Source organism: Rutidosis leptorrhynchoides, chromosome 6, assembly GCF_046630445.1.
Source record: "Rutidosis leptorrhynchoides isolate AG116_Rl617_1_P2 chromosome 6, CSIRO_AGI_Rlap_v1, whole genome shotgun sequence".
Taxonomy (NCBI): Eukaryota; Viridiplantae; Streptophyta; class Magnoliopsida; order Asterales; family Asteraceae; genus Rutidosis; species Rutidosis leptorrhynchoides.
In genome coordinates, this window is record NC_092338.1 from 54,670,495 (window position 1) to 54,686,779 (window position 16,285).

Sequence of the window (16,285 nt, forward strand, 5' to 3'; positions counted from 1 at the left end):
AGTGCTGCGGCATGCTTATTTATTGGGGGTAGGCCTATCGGGAGTAACGTCCCCGATACATTTGACTCAGTCTTTGTATTACTTGATAATGAAATTTAAACCGACAAGGACAGACACAACTTGTCATGGGGCAAACTTGAACGTTTAGTCTAAATATCACGCACTGGCATAACTTTTGGATCTGCGAGATCTACTTTTTGATCCTGCGGGAGATCAACTTTACAACTAAATCTTGTGGTCTAAAAAACAACGATAACTACTTTTGTTAAACCTATGAACTTCACTCAACCTTTTTGGTTGACACTTTAGCATGTTTTGTCTCAGGTGCTGTTTGATTCAAGCTTTCTTATCTACTACTTATGTGATGCTACTTGGACTTAGGATCAAGAGATATCGCATTTATTACTTCTGCATATGAACAATTACTTTATCGTTATTTCCATTATTGTAACGACATTTCATTTTCCGCTGCGTACTCAATAAAGTTAAATTTTCTCATTTAGTATTGTTCTCGTATTATAATATGTTGGTTTATTTGATATTAGTAACGTTTCTTCCAGACCCTATTGGGAGGACGTTACACTATCTGTGACTTTTTCTTTAAGACAGTGCCCGGCTTCTTCCGTAATATCCCATAATTCAACTAGCTTCGCCCTTTCTTTAGGCGACAGATTGGATACTAACCGGTTACATAACTTAAAGTTCCCCTTACTTCTAGCATCAATAGCCCGTTTAAAAAGTTTCTTCATTGAACTGTTAATAACGGGGTCATTTAATTTCGTATCAATAACTGGGTTCTTTGTTATCATGTCATCATTAGGTGTTACTTCATTTTCCCCACACTTAGGCGTTTTATTATTATTAAGCACTACCGTTGGAGTTGGTAAAACAACATGGTTCTTACCAATCGTTTTTTCTGGTTCAACGGTCTTGGTTGGTGGAGATTTAGACTTTCGAATCATAAAGGTGATAGATTTGTCACCACTTTTAAGTGTCATTCTTCCATTTCCTACATCAAATAACGCCCCGGTGGACGCAAAGAATGGTCGACCTAAAATTAGAGGAATGTTTGGGTCCTCTTCTATGTCAATGACAATGAATTCGACTAGAAAGGTTAAATTACCTACTTGAATGGGTAGGTTGTCAGCAATTCCAACTGGGTGCTTAATGGTTTGATCAAAGAGTCGAACACTCATATCCGTTGGACTTAACTCACCTACTCCTAATCTCTTATATAATGAAAGAGACATAACACTCACACTTGCACCTAAATCTGCTAGTGCATCATACATGACACAATCACTAAGTAGACAAGGAACAATAAATTCACCCAGATCACCTACCCTAGGTGGAGGTTTTGGTGGAACTGTATTCACCGAGTTTACTTCTACGGCTTTTGTTTCTTGTACTTTCTTATTCTTTTTCTTCTTCTTCTTTCCAGAAGTATCACAATCTTTATTACTTATTACTTGCTCATACTCAACTCCTTTTCTTGGAAACGGGATGGGTGGTTTGTATGGTGTCACCACAGGCTTTACATACTCGGGTGGTGGTGGTGATGTAACTTCTTCATTGTTACTCACATCTAAAACCTTCCCATCTTCTGGAGCTGGTTTTTCAGAATTTGTTGACACCATATTAACATTCTCTTTCCGAGGATTTACTTCAGTATTACTCGGTAGCTTTCCTTGTTCCCTCTCACTCATCATGCTAGCAAGAGTACCTACGTGTTTTTCTAGATTCAAAATGGAAGCTTGTTGAGTTCTTAATGACTGATCAAACCTCTCGTTCGTTTGGGTTTGAGTTTCAATAAATAGTGTTTGAGATTCAACTAGCTTGAATACCACGTCTTCCATATTTGACTTTTTCTCTTCAGTTTGTTGTTGTGGTTTATATAAGCCAGGTCTTTGTTGATTGAAAGTGTTGTTTTGAGTTGGTTGGTTATTCGGAACTTGTTGGTTATACCAGTTATTTTCGGGTCCTTTTGGATTGTAAAGAATGTTTTGATTTCGATTGAAGTTTAGCTTTGGCGGTTGATAATTATTTTGATAATTATTTCCCGGCCTTTGGTTCATATAGAAAACATTCTCTCGTTGTTCCATGGTTGGTTCAATGTGACAATCTTTCAATAAGTGTGGTCCACCGCATAGCTCACAACTGATTCGTATTGCGTGAATATCTTTATTCATCTTTTCCATTCGTCTTTCGAAAGCATCTATTTTTGCGGAAACGGAATCAAAGTCATGGCTAGAATCAGCTCTAGCCGCTTTAGATGATCGAAAGATATCTTTTTCTTGGTGCCACTCATGTGAGTGGGATGCTGTGTTATCAATAATTTTGTAAGCTTTAGTTGCGGTTTTCTTCATAATGGAACCACCGGCTGTTATGTCGATGTCTTTTCGTGTAGCAACGTTGACACCTTGGTAGAATATTTGTACTATTTGTTAAGTGTCTAAACCGTGTTGAGGACATCCTCTCAACATCCTTCCGAATCTTGTCCACGCCTCATATAATGTTTCATTTGGCTTTTGTGTGAACGTAACAATTTCTCCTTGAAGTCTCACGGCTTTGGATGCCGGAAAGAATCGTTTAAGAAATTTTTCAACTAAAACATCCCATGTGTCAATCGCCCCTTCAGGTAACGATTCTAACCAATCTTTGGCTTCTCCCTTTAAAGTCCAGGGAAACAACATGAGATAGATCTGCTCATCTTCCACTTCTCGGATTTTGAATAGTGTACAAATTCTTTTAAACGTACGAAGGTGTTCGTTAGGATCTTCATTCGGTGCACCACTGAATTGGCATTGGTTAGTTACCATGTGTAGAATTTGTCCTTTGATTTCATAATCTGGCGCATTAACTTCTGGCTTAATAATGGCGTGACCTTGGCCCGTGCGTGTGGCTCTCATTCGATCTTCCAAACTTAGAGGTTCCGTTACTTCCATAATTGAATTTGTTGAATACGAATCACTAGAGGATTCTGATTTAATGGTTTGTGGCTCAGGAGGAATAATTAGTGGTTCAGGATCTTGGAATTGTCCTTGAATATGCTCCGGGTTCTTAATTGTGAAGTCGGGTTCAAAAGATGGATTATCGGAAATTTGAGTTGGAGTTCTTGTTCGACTAGATGACGATTCTAAAGAAAAATCAACGGCGACAATATTTGCTAGATGTCTTGATCGAGTTACAGGTGGTGAACGTATAAAAGGTGGTGAACGTTTTGCTCGGTGCATTCACAGAATATCCTATTAGTTATAAAAATAAGAAAAACTTATATAAGTTGTCCAATTAATAGACTTTTCTGATTTTGCCCACGTTTCGAATAGCCAAAAGATGTAGCAGGTAGCCAGGACCCTTTAAATCGGAAGCCCACAACTAGCCACTAACAAATCCAACTATTACTACGAACCAGAAAAATGTCAACGTCTATTAATTTAACCGCTTAAATAATTTTTCTTTCCGTTTTAAGATTTAGATAAGAAGTATAGAAAATTCTAAGTCCTAAAAACTAGAGTATCGAGAAATAAGGAAGAAATAGATTGCGCATCGAAAAATGTTGAAAAATAAAAAGGTCGAAAAATAGGCGTCGAAAAATAAAAATAAGAAAGTAGTGCGAAATACGGCGTCGTAAAATTCTAAAGCACCTAAAACTTAGTCTAAGGAATAAGCACTTAAGGAATTTTACGGCAAAGCCTAAAAATTCTAGAAGTAAAAATAACTATGGCAAAACTAAACTTAATACTAAAAGTTGCGAATATAGTCTAAAAATCTAAAGGTAATAAAACTAAAAAAAAAAAAATTTTTTTTTTATAGACAAAATCTTAAAAAAAATATTTTTTTAAAAATATATATATATATTTTTTTTATAATATGCAGGCTCAAAATGGGAGTGAAGATTCAAAATTGAATGCAAGTTCAAAAGCTGATGCAGGTTCAAAACTGATGGAGATTCAAAACTATGCAGGCTCAAAATAATACAGATTCAAAATTGATGTAGGCTCAAAACTCGTTTTTTTTTTTTTTTAGATACGTTTTTTTTTAAAACGAATTTTTTTTTCTTTAAAAAAAAACGTTTTTTTTAACGATTTTAAGATTTTTTTTTTATTTTTTTTACGAAATTAATATTTTTTTTTTTTTAAAAATATATTTTTTTTTTCAAATTTTGTAAAATGAAATAAGTCCAAATCTCATATAAATGATCTGCGACTAGATTTATTAACAATTAAATTAATTACAGTCATTAACTTGTACCAAATCTCATTTCGTTCTTTTTTTTTTTTATTTCTATTAAAGCACAACATCCAAGAAAATGAATAAGGTATTTTTAGTAGGCAATTAAGAAGTGGGACCCATTGCTTTTGCTTTTGCTTTTGGTGATCACGATAGAAACAAATAAAAAGAAGGGTGAAAATCTAGTGAAATCTAGTAAAAATCTATAAAAACTAATTAAAAAAATCTATTAGACACAACTTGTCCCCAAAATTACTTTGTTTTATATAATTATATTTTTACAAATATAAATTAAAAATATAGCGTTTTAGTGTTCCCCGGCAGCGGCGCCAAAAACTTGATGTGGTAGCGTGGGGGTACGAAATATACTATTATTTTTAATACAAAATACGTTACAAATTACACAAGTTATTTATTTATTTATAGAGTGGGATATACCTAAACCTTGCTACAACACTATAGGCAGTGTACCTAATCGTAGAGTAGTGTAGTTTTTAGTAAGTCCGGTTCGTTCCACAGGGAGCTGGTGATACTTACTATATTTTTAACAACTATATTTATACAAAATATATATAATTATATAAGTAGTAATATTATTATAAAAGGGGGGTTTTACCGTTTAATGACCGGTTTGTCGATTCTATATTTTAAGCGCAAAGATAAATGACGATAATTAAAGTGCGTAAAATAATGACAATAAATAAAATGACAGTAAATAAAATTGCGAGTAATAAAATGACAGTAAATAAAGATACGATGAGAAATACAATAAAAGAATTATGCTTATTTAAACTTCCGTAATCATGATGTTTGACGTGTTGATTTTAATTTATTACCATGGGTTAATTGTCCTTTGTCCTGGTTTATTTGATACGTCTATCTGGTTTTTGTCCATAATAGTCCATCGGTCATAAATATAAAGTGCGAGTATCCTCGTCAAATTACCCTTATACCCGAAGTCAAATATTCCAACTGATTAAGGATTTAAACTGTGACGCAGTTATCACTTCTGTCAACAATTACACCAGTTATCACTGTATGTAATCCACCCCTGTTTTAATTAGTTTATGAATATTAATTCATCCACTTGATCAGAATGAATAATCAATTACCCAACCTAATTGATTAATTAAATGATTATAACAGATTCCATATGAACGTCACTAAATAGGACAACCATAATCATTATTAATTATTAGGTTAATTAATTTGAAGATAGGTTCGACAGACTCCAATGAGTTGTCACTCAATTAGACAATACCCCCCATCTATTAATAGTCAATAGTCCAATTTCCACAAGTGTCGGTCTTTTGCCCAAACCTTAATTATGGTCCAAAGTTCAATAACCCCATCTTAATATTTTAGCCTAACATCACGATTACTTCGGCTCAAATAAGCATAATAATAACTTAGTTACGAGAAAATAAATTAAAAAGGAAGAACATAGCTTACAGTGGTTAAAAATAGCGTAGCGTTACACGGACAGAGTTCTGACTTAAAACCCGTAATTAATTTGTACCATAACTTAACTAAATCATAATTAAAATTATTATTAAAATTAAAATTAATATTATAAATATATATATATTTATGTTACATATAAACGAGAGAGAGAGAGATTGAATTTTTGGGATAAAAAGGGGTACCTAAACTGAGCCAAATACGTTACATTTTATAGGCAAATGATTAAAATGAAATTTCACTTATGACCCCTGAACTATGCTCAATTAACAACTTTTTATTATTTAATATTATTCTTATTATAAATTATTTAAATATTATATTTTATTCTTGTGCATAGTTGACTTGTAATTTTTACACCGTTGCGTCGAGCGTTGAAAGTTGGTTCATGTCCCGATTCCGGATTTTCGAACGTCCTTTTGTACAATTTTATATCGTGTACTTTGCGTTTTGTAACTTGTACTCTTGTCATTTTTAGACGTTCTTCATCAATAATTTGAACCTTTTTAATTGTATCTTGTACTTTTGAGCTTTTTGGACCTTTTTGTCTTCAATTTGTCGAATTTGCCTTTTGTCTTCGCACTTATTTAATATAAACGAATATCACTTGAAAATGGAACAATTGCAACTAAAATCTTGTCTTTCTTAGGGGATAATGCTATGAAATATATGTTCCTTTTTAGCCTTATCAGTTTTCAAACATAAATTTTTATGGTTTAAATTCGATATTGTTTACAATATTAAACCTATAATTCACTCAACATTTTTGTTGACAGTTACTCGCATGTTTTATTCTCAGGTTCATGATTGATTGCTTCCGCTGTGCTTAGAGAGTCTGCATATTTATGATTGCAGCTTTTGTTAAACATTAACTTGCATTCTATTTTGATACATTTAATAGTGGAGGTTGTTGACTTTGTTTTGGTCAACTTTTGGTTAAGTAATAATGTATGGTTTTTCTAAACTTACACATTTTGGTAGGTTTCCTTTATAGGAAATCAATTTTTAAATAAAGAATGCAAGGTTATTTATTAAATTCATATAGAGTTATGATCAAGCTGTGGGACCAAGTGACGGAGCCGTTAAGTGTTTTGATGGGGACATCACAGTTGATATCAGAGCGTTGGTTGTAGGGAATTAGGCTGCATTGATGTCGTTACCCGAGTCAATAGGGTGTATTAGTGAGTCTAGTCTACAGCCCGGCCTATAATATATTATTATATGTGATTATTTGTATCATATTGGTATGTATATTGTTATCATACATACATCTCTGTTATGTTCCGAATCCGGGAGGAACTCCCATTTCGATTTAAACGTATTCTCCGACTCATGCGAGTTTATCTTTTATAAGAACACCCCGGATAGTGAAACAGAGGGATGTCATTTTTGACTTTTGAAATTCTCGACATTCCTATGTCATCTATTATGGTTATGTGTTTAATGTTTGAGTTATCTTACGCGAGATGTCATTCTTGACTTCTAAATGCTCGGCATTTTAGTGTCAGCTATTATGTTTAGGTATATAACATTCTTGTTATATTACGTACCTTTGTGCCGTTGTGCCTATGTGCTTTGGTTTTTGAACCGGAAGACGTCATTCTTGACTTTTAGAGATTTTTGGCACTTCAAATACATTTCTTTGTCATCGTTACTCCTATTTGTTACTTTTGATGTTTTGTCTCTTGTGCTATCCTTAGCACATTGTTTAAGAAAACGTTTTAGAGAAATTGTGTGGAAATCCGAAGTTGATCGCGTGTCCTGACCTCATGTAGTGCTATTAGAATGGAGCTTTGAATTAGTGAAATATAATGGCGTCAGGCCAACGTGATTATATTACGTTAATTCATAAAGAAGTCCCAATATTGTGACATGAGGAATAGAAAGCGAGTCAAAGAAAATTTTTACACTACTCATTCAGAAATTCTGATGCATTACATGGGTAGGGAAGATATTCATTATCTTATTTGTTGATATACGAGAAGCTCGTTTTAACCAGATTATCTATCTCATGCCCTATCCTCCATAACTCGCTTCTTAGCAACTGCTTCGCTCGGGAACAGTTTTGGCCCAAGGACTTCTGTCCTGATAATAGTCAAAATAACATTTAACTCATTGGTTTTCATGACCTCGTAACATTTGTTGGTCAAATGTCGCACGACAATTCAAGTCATTTACTCGATCTTTCACGATCTTACTTCAACTTGTAACCTCTGAAATACAGATACTCTGTTTATCATTGGGAGTTTTACACATTTTTTTAATTGGGCGGTTCTCACGGGATTTATGGGTGAATATAAGTAATGAAATATTTTATCATATATACAATTTATAAAAATCATGTATGTATATATGGATTCAAATGAATAAATTTACCCTTACCTATTTTGGCTAGTATATACTAAATTATACCTACAAAATTATTTTAAGACCACTCATTTATTGAGCTGTTTTAACTAAGTGATTTTGTTTTATATAAAATGGTACACGTTGTACATACTTCTAAATTTACTAAGAACTTCGTTCCGTTCATGTTGTCACATCAAACGTTTAAAGCTTTTTCAAAACTCCTTTGATTGATTTTATCAAATTTTCGCATTACCCTACAGAGTGTTTGGATCACACTTCTTCTCATCCTCCATTTAAGGATGAAACTTACCCTTAAGTTCATTGATAGAAACTCTTACACCACTTTGGATTCCGGTTTTACAAAATTTGTAGGAAAGTCTTTGCGCTCATAAATTTTTCCCCTCTTATGGTTGGACATGGCCAAAACGCAGACCGATAAATCAATTTTCTGGGGTACACACGGTGGTCACCCTATTGTAGAAAAGGCGCTAGGTGGGTTTCTACCCCAACTGTTGTTATAGTGGGTATCATGGATATATATTTCACTAGACCGTTTGAGGAGTTTCTACTCTCAATATTTGCTATCAACCACAACACCCTCGTAAACATCAATCCTAGGATTCAATACTTTGAGGTGCACGAAATTATTTTTGGAGATTCATCTCACCTGGATGCGGCCATTATTTATAACCCATGATTCGCGTTCTTTTCATCCGCACATAAATTTAAGAATATGGATGAATCCTAGATTTCCTCGCTCATTTTACAAGGAAGTACACTCTCGTTGAAATATCACACCTTTCGTACGTCTTCCTTTCGGAAATGTAATGAAAATTTACTTTGAAGTCCATGATCCTCGTTATCTCCTTTGAGAGAATTGCCTTAAATATCTATGCCTCCGATGTTACTACTCCATATATTTCTTCCTTCATTGTTGCAACTATATTTCATTCGTCCCAGTTCGTCCCCTTGGGGAGCTTCTGTTTTGTTTGTTAAGAACAAAGGTGGTTCATTCCGATGGTGTATTGATTATCGCGCGTTGAACAAGCTTACGATTAAGAACAGTTATCCTCTTCTGAGAATTGATGATCTGTTCGATCAACTTCAAGGTTCGTCCGTTTATTCTAAGATTGATCTTCGTTCCGGTTATCACCAATTACGCGCTAAAGAAACTGATATTCTGAAAACCGCTTTCCGTACCCGTTATGGTCACTGCAAATTTCTTGTTATGCCGTCTGGATAGACTAACGCACATTCACGGACCTCATGAACCGTGTGTGCAGACCCTATCTAGACAAATTCGTTATCATTTTCATCGACGACATCCTTATTTATTCCAAGAGTGATGAAGAGCACAAAGAACATTTGAAGTTGGTGCTTGATTTGTTGAGAAAAGAAGAATAGTACGCTAAGTTCTCTAAGTGTGCTTTCTGGTTAAGAGAAGTTCAATTTCTTGGACATATTATTAGTAAACATGGAATACAAGTTGAACCTGCTAAGATTGAAGCAATTGAAAAGTGGGAAATTCCGAAAACTCCTACTCAGATTCGTCAGTTCCTAGGTTTGGCAGGCTATTATAGAAGGTTCATTCAAGATTTCTCTCGTATAGCGAAACCTCTAACTGCTTTAACGCACAAGGAGAAGAAGTATGAGTGGAAGGATGAACAAGAGACTGCTTTTCAAACTTTGAAGAAGAAGTTGACTACCGCTCCGATATTGTCACTACCTGAGGGTAATGATGATTTTGTTGTTTAATGTGATGCTTTGCGTCAGGGCTTTGGTTGTGTTTTGATGCAACGAAAGAAAGTTATCGCATACGCATCACGTCAGTTGAAGATTCACGAATAGAATTATACAACCCATGATTTAGAATTGGGAGCTGTTGTGTTTGCGCTTAAGATTTGGAGACATTATCTTTATTGGGTCAAAAGTACAGTGTACACTGATCACAAAAGTCTTCAACATATCCTTGACCAAAAACAGTTGAATATGAGGCAACGAAGATAGGTTGAGACGTTGCATGATTATGATTACGAACTTCTGTATCATCCGGGGAAGGCCAATGTTATGGCCGATACGGTAAGTCGTAAAGAGAGGACTGAACCTCGTATGTTTAGGGCCTTGAATATGAACATTTGAACAAACCTCGCAAGGCAGATTCTTGCAGCTCAACAAGAAGCCTTGACGGAGGAGAATTTTGTAACGGGAAGGTCCGAGGCTTGAGTAAACAGTTAGATGTACGAACCGATGGTACTCGGTATTTTGCGGGATATCTTTCGGTTCCGGAGTTTGGTGATCTACGACAACTTGTTTTAGATGAGGCTCATAAGTCTTGGTACTCTATTCATCCTGGTTCAGGAAAGATGTATCATGATCTTAAGGAGCTGTATTGGTGGCCTAATTTGAAAGCTGATGTGGCTACGTATGTGGCTAAGTGTTTGACCTACGCTAAGGTTAAAGCTGAACATCAGGAACCGTCTGGACTTTTGGTGCAACCTGAGATTCTCGAGTGGAAATGGGAAGGGATTACGATGGATTTTATTACAAAGTTACTGAGAGTTGCGGGTGGCTATGATACCATTTGGGTGATTGTAGATCGACTCACAAAGTCGGCTCACTTTTTACCGATTAAAGAAACGGATTCAATGGAGAAGCTTACTTGTTTTTATTTGATTGAGATTGTTTCTAGACATGGTGTTCCCGTGTTATTTAGGACCGAGATAGTCGATTTACATCGAGGTTTTGGCAGTCCTTACAAGATGCTTTAGGAACTAAATTGGATATGAACACTGCTTATCATCCACAGTCAGATGGTCAGAGTGAAAGGACCATTCAAACGTCGGAAGACATGTTACGAGCATGCATCATTGATTTTGGTAATGTTTGGAATAAGTACTTGCCACTGGCTGAATTTTCTTATAATAACAGCTATCATGCAAGTATTAAGCCGCACCTTTTGAAACGCTGTATGGTAGATAGTGCAGGTCTCCTGTCTGCTGGAATGAGGTTGGGGATGCTCAACTCACAGGTCCAGGAACTTTTCATGAAACTACCGAGAAGATCGTACGGATTAAGGAAAGTTTGAGAACTGCCAGAAGTCGGCAAAAGAGCTATGCCAATAAGAGAAGGAATGATATTGAATTTCAAGTCGGTGATCGTGTTATGTTGAAGGTACCACCTTGGAAGGGTGTGATACATTTTGGTAAAAGGGGAAAGTTGAATCCTCATTTTGTTGGACCGTTTGAGATTATTGAGAGAGTTGGACCCGTGGCTTATCATTTGAAATTGCCACAAGAACTCAGTGCTGTTCACGATGTTTTTCACGTGTCGAATTTAAAGAAGTGTTTGGCCGAGGCCGATAAGACAATTCCTCTGAAGGAACTTCATGTTGATAAGCAACTTCATTTTATTGAGGAACCTGTTGAAATTATGGACTGAGAGATTAAGACTCTGAAGCAGAGTAGAATTCCTATTGTCCGGGTTAGATGGAACGCCAGGCGAGGTCCCGAGTTCACTTGGGAGCGTGAAGATCTGATGAAGCAGAAGTACCCACATTTGTTCCCAGATGCCGAGTCAACCCCTGCACCTGCTTAAATTCCGGGACGAAATTTCCGTAACGGGAAGGTACTGTAACGACCCTACTTTTTCCGTTATCTTTTACCGTTAATTATTTAACGACCGTTAATTGTTATTCATGCCACGTCATTTCTATGAACTATATTATTATTTTTGTAATAATATATTAATTATTATGTGTTATATGAATATTTGTATTCATATCTTAAATTGTACGTTTCTACGTGTCGCGGATTTCTATCCGGCGAATCTTTTCGGTTTTCAAACCAACGGTTGAGCTTTTGGGATTTTTAAGTCCTAATTATTTTAAATATGATATTTTAATGTCATATGTTTATATTTAGTGTTTATATATTTTATTCGTCACGTATTTGTTATCTCTCCGAAAAATCAATCGCGTAGTAGCGTTTTCGCGTTTTGGGCTTCGACCGGGCGTTCGGGCCATAAGCTAATTGACTTTTTAAGATTTTGGATTAGTGGGCCCACCCCCTTGCTGATTTTGGCCGAAAATTCCCTTAGGGAGGGGGTGTTTGTGCCATTTCTTCTAACTTGGAGCATTTTTGATCAAAACCTAATACACTCCTCATTTCTTTCATTTTTTTCCACATTTTAATTTTTGCTCTCCCGCTCCCTTGTTCTTGGCTGTCACCTACAGCACCATAAACATCATCATCATCAATTAAAAATATTACTTGGATCATCAAATCGTTCATACAATCGGATTCCTCATTCCGTTCTCTACGCGCTCATATTAATCTTTTTTTGATTAGGGTATAAACCTTAACCCTAGCTTTTCAATTTTTCTTTATTTTTTTTCTGTATTTTGATGTTATATTGATAGTATCATGATTACATGTTATTGTATTGATGATTGTATGCGTAGAATTGCTCGATTATACATGTTTTCGGTTTGATTGAATTGGGACAGCAGAATATTCGTTCATTTCTGGTTACGTAACTGATATAAAAGTGAAATTAAAGTATCTAGATGAGTTTCTCTCATCAAGACATTAATTTTAGACTCCGGATTCATGTCATTTCGATTCCCGGAACTCTAGATATTATTAAAATGGTGTTTTGTTGAGATAAATTTATGAAAACGAATTGAATCAGGTATGGTCCGACTTTGTGACCATTTTTGGAGTCTTTAGAGTGTACTAGTGTGTTAGGATTGATGATGGGATGAACTTTCATGTTCGGGTCATCTAAATCCGAGCCACGGATCACCCGTTATGACTAAAATATGTTTTTGAGCGGATTAAAGGTCCAAACTAATTAAGGGCTGTAAGTCACAAATTGGTAACTGTTCTTGGGATGTTCTTGAGCACACTAATGTGTCAGGTGATTTGGTTAGGCGAAGATATATATAAGACTCGCCGAAAACTTATTCCCGGGGCTTAAGTTATGACCCGATGAACTTTTAATTAAAACTTATGGTTATTAATTATGACTTATGATATAAATAATGATTTTCATTATTATTAAATTACTTATGATATAAAAAGTAATTATTATAATTTAAGACTTATGATATATTTATTATATCATTTAATTATTACTTATGATTTAATTAAACTTTTAATTAAACTTATGATTAATAATACTTTTATTATTAATGAAAAATACTTATGATAAGTATTAAACTTATATTATGAGATTATTATAATGAGACTTATAATAAGGATTAAATAATTATTTAATTATTATAAGGCTTAGTTATTATTTAATTATAATTTAATTATTAAATATTTATGATTTAATAATTAAAATTAGAAACTTATGATATGATTAATAATTCATTATTAATTAATAATACTTATGATATGATTTAAAATTATTATTAATTAATAATACTTATATTATGATTAATATTTTATTAATTAATTAAATACTTATGTTATATTAATTATATCATTTAAACTTATGTTAACTTTAATAATTCATTTTAATCTAATTAAACTTATGTTATGACATAATTATACATATTTAACTTTAATTAACATTATAACTTATATTATTATTACAACTTACACTTTAAAAATTAATGTTGACTAAGTTTGACCAAGGTTGACTTTTGACTTGACTTTCGGTTGACTTTGACTTTCAGTTGACTTTTGTTGACTTTCTAAATAAGGAAACTTTCCTAACTTAAAAACTTTCTAAAAATAGCAACTTTCTAAATATGGAAACTTTCTAAATTTGGAAACTTTCCAAAAATAGAAACTTTTCTAAAATAGAAACTTTCCAAAAATGGAAACCTGCTAAAAATAGAAACTTTCTACAAATAGAAAGTGTGTGTCCGTACGCTGTTTCGATCAAACCGATGCATGTTGAGTGTTGTTCTATGTCTACTTGCAACATGTACAATAGCTATCATACTAAGACTTGACCTAAGTTAGTTATTTATATCGACCTGCTTTATTTATAGGTCGGCGTTATGATCATTCCTGATCACTTTACTTCATTTGCTGTTCGCATATTTGTGTGGTTACTTCGTTGCTATTAAGGTGAGTTATAGTCCCATTTTTCTATTTTAAATCTTTTGGGATGAGAATACATGCAATTTATTTTATATTTTGGACAAGTGGAAGTTGGTTTAAATTATTCATTGTGAGTCGAACAAAAATATTCCCTAATCTGGTAATTGTAATCACTAGTTTCTACTGGTGAACGCGAATCATATGGATAGATCTATCGGGTTTGACAACCCCATTTCGAGCTAGTCGCGCTAGCAATTTATAATCGGAATGTTTAATACTTCGTATTTTATTGTAGATACACTTGTTCGGTGTATATTATTTATTGTGTTTGGCAAGGGTAAATAAATGGTTAAGTGGTTACCAGGTGGCTCACGGAAAATGGAATAATGTTTTTATATGTTTTCTAACATATAATTTAGTGGTCCAAAAAGGAGTTTGTATGTTTTCAAACATAAATTTTTATGGTTTAAATTCGATATTGTTTACAATATTAAACCTATAATTCACTCAACATTTTTGTTGACAGTTACTCGCATGTTTTATTCTCAGGTTCATGATTGATTGCTTCCGCTGTGCTTAGAGAGTCTGCATATTTATGATTGCAGCTTTTGTTAAACATTAACTTGCATTCTATTTTGATACATTTAATAGTGGAGGTTGTTGAATTTGTTTTGGTCAACTTTTGGTTAAGTAATAATGTATGGTTTTTCTAAACTTACACATTTTGGTAGGTTTCCTTTATAGGAAATCAATTTTTAAATAAAGAATGCAAGGTTATTTATTAAATTCATATAGAGTTATGATCAAGCTGTGGGACCATGTGACGGAGCCGTTAAGTGTTTTGACGGGGACATCACAGTGTTACTGTGGATTCGTTTAGTTAAGTGAGTGAGCCAACTCACGAGTTTGGTGCATGCTTAGTGACACTAAGTAGTGGATGTATTTTGAGATTTTTCATTCATTGAAGTTACTCATCGTAACTACGATGACCGATTTACGTGTGCGTGTGTGCGACGAGGACTTGAATTCCGTAATGGAATGCGACAAGTCTAATGATTGTGGTTTGAGTTACACTCGGTAGAGTGTGTGGTTAGAGAATCGTGTTAGGATTCTTGTTGTGAGTCGCCTTGGAATTGGCGAATCGGGGAGTCTTTGGGTCATTAAGCTCATGGGAGTGGGACCCGTATGACGACGGTTGCGTTAGTGTATTGTGGATTATAGGGTAACATTCCTAATGGAATATCCCTTATAGTAGTGGTTTTATCGAGGTATGGAAGGATGTAAGACTTGGTGTTTCCAAGCATCTCCTTAGTGTTGGATGAAAGGTTTCGTTAGGCTATATCGTTTTGGCCTTGTGGAAATTGTGGGTAGCGTGTGATCGCGTTAAGACAATAAACTGTAAGATTTTCGGGTAAGTATGGCTTCGGGCCATTATTGTGGAGAGATGGGCGACATCGGGTGTATGGAACCTAAAGATCGAGTTTCTAAAATTCGGTAGATTGTGGTGGGAGTCTACATGACACTGCGTCAGGTGCCTCTTTATACCTGCTAGTGTGATGTCCAACTCCAGTAGTGGTGTGATCACTTTGTGCTTAGGGTGCCTGTGAGATACCCTTGGAAGCAGCGGAGATTACAATAGTGATCGACGAGTGATTGTAGTTATGAAAGTCGAGGTTTAAGAGCATTTCGGTAAATACTTCTTGGGAAGTGACGGATGAGCGAATCTTGTTGCTTTTAAGTGTTGGACGAGTAAAGATGACCGGTGAGCCGGTGACGGACTTAAGGGTCGGTTAGACCGAAGGTTATGAGGAAGTGTTGGTATTGCGGTCGATGAAATTATTGTGTCGGATTGGTCACTCTTCTCCATGAGAGTGAGCAATTGTTGGTAAAGGCTCATTGTGTCGAAGGTCGGGTGATCTCGACTGAGATGCACGACTGATTTATCGGAGTGACGTATGCTTAGGCATAGAAACGTATGTGGGGCTTTGGTGGAGTTCGATTCGCGAACAATTAAGGCAGTCGATTGTGATTTGTGGTATGAAGGTACGAAGTCGTCGCGTGTATGACATCTCTAGCAATTTTGTATGACGGCTCTGAGAGCCTAAAGTGAATTTGCAGTGATTTGTTGTTTATGATTAGTGATGAGAATGATCATGTGTGTTGTGGAATGGTAATTCTGTGGGATGTTA

The 16,285-nt window shown here is 34.9% G+C and overlaps 1 non-coding gene across 1 annotated transcript; it reads left to right on the forward strand.

The window, feature by feature from the left end:
- Positions 1–2,454: 2,454 nt before the first annotated feature.
- On the forward strand, positions 2,455–2,561 carry LOC139856370 (small nucleolar RNA R71). Its single transcript, XR_011761856.1, has one exon. It is a non-coding gene; the product is annotated as a small nucleolar RNA R71 (small nucleolar RNA).
- Positions 2,562–16,285: the final 13,724 nt, after the last annotated feature.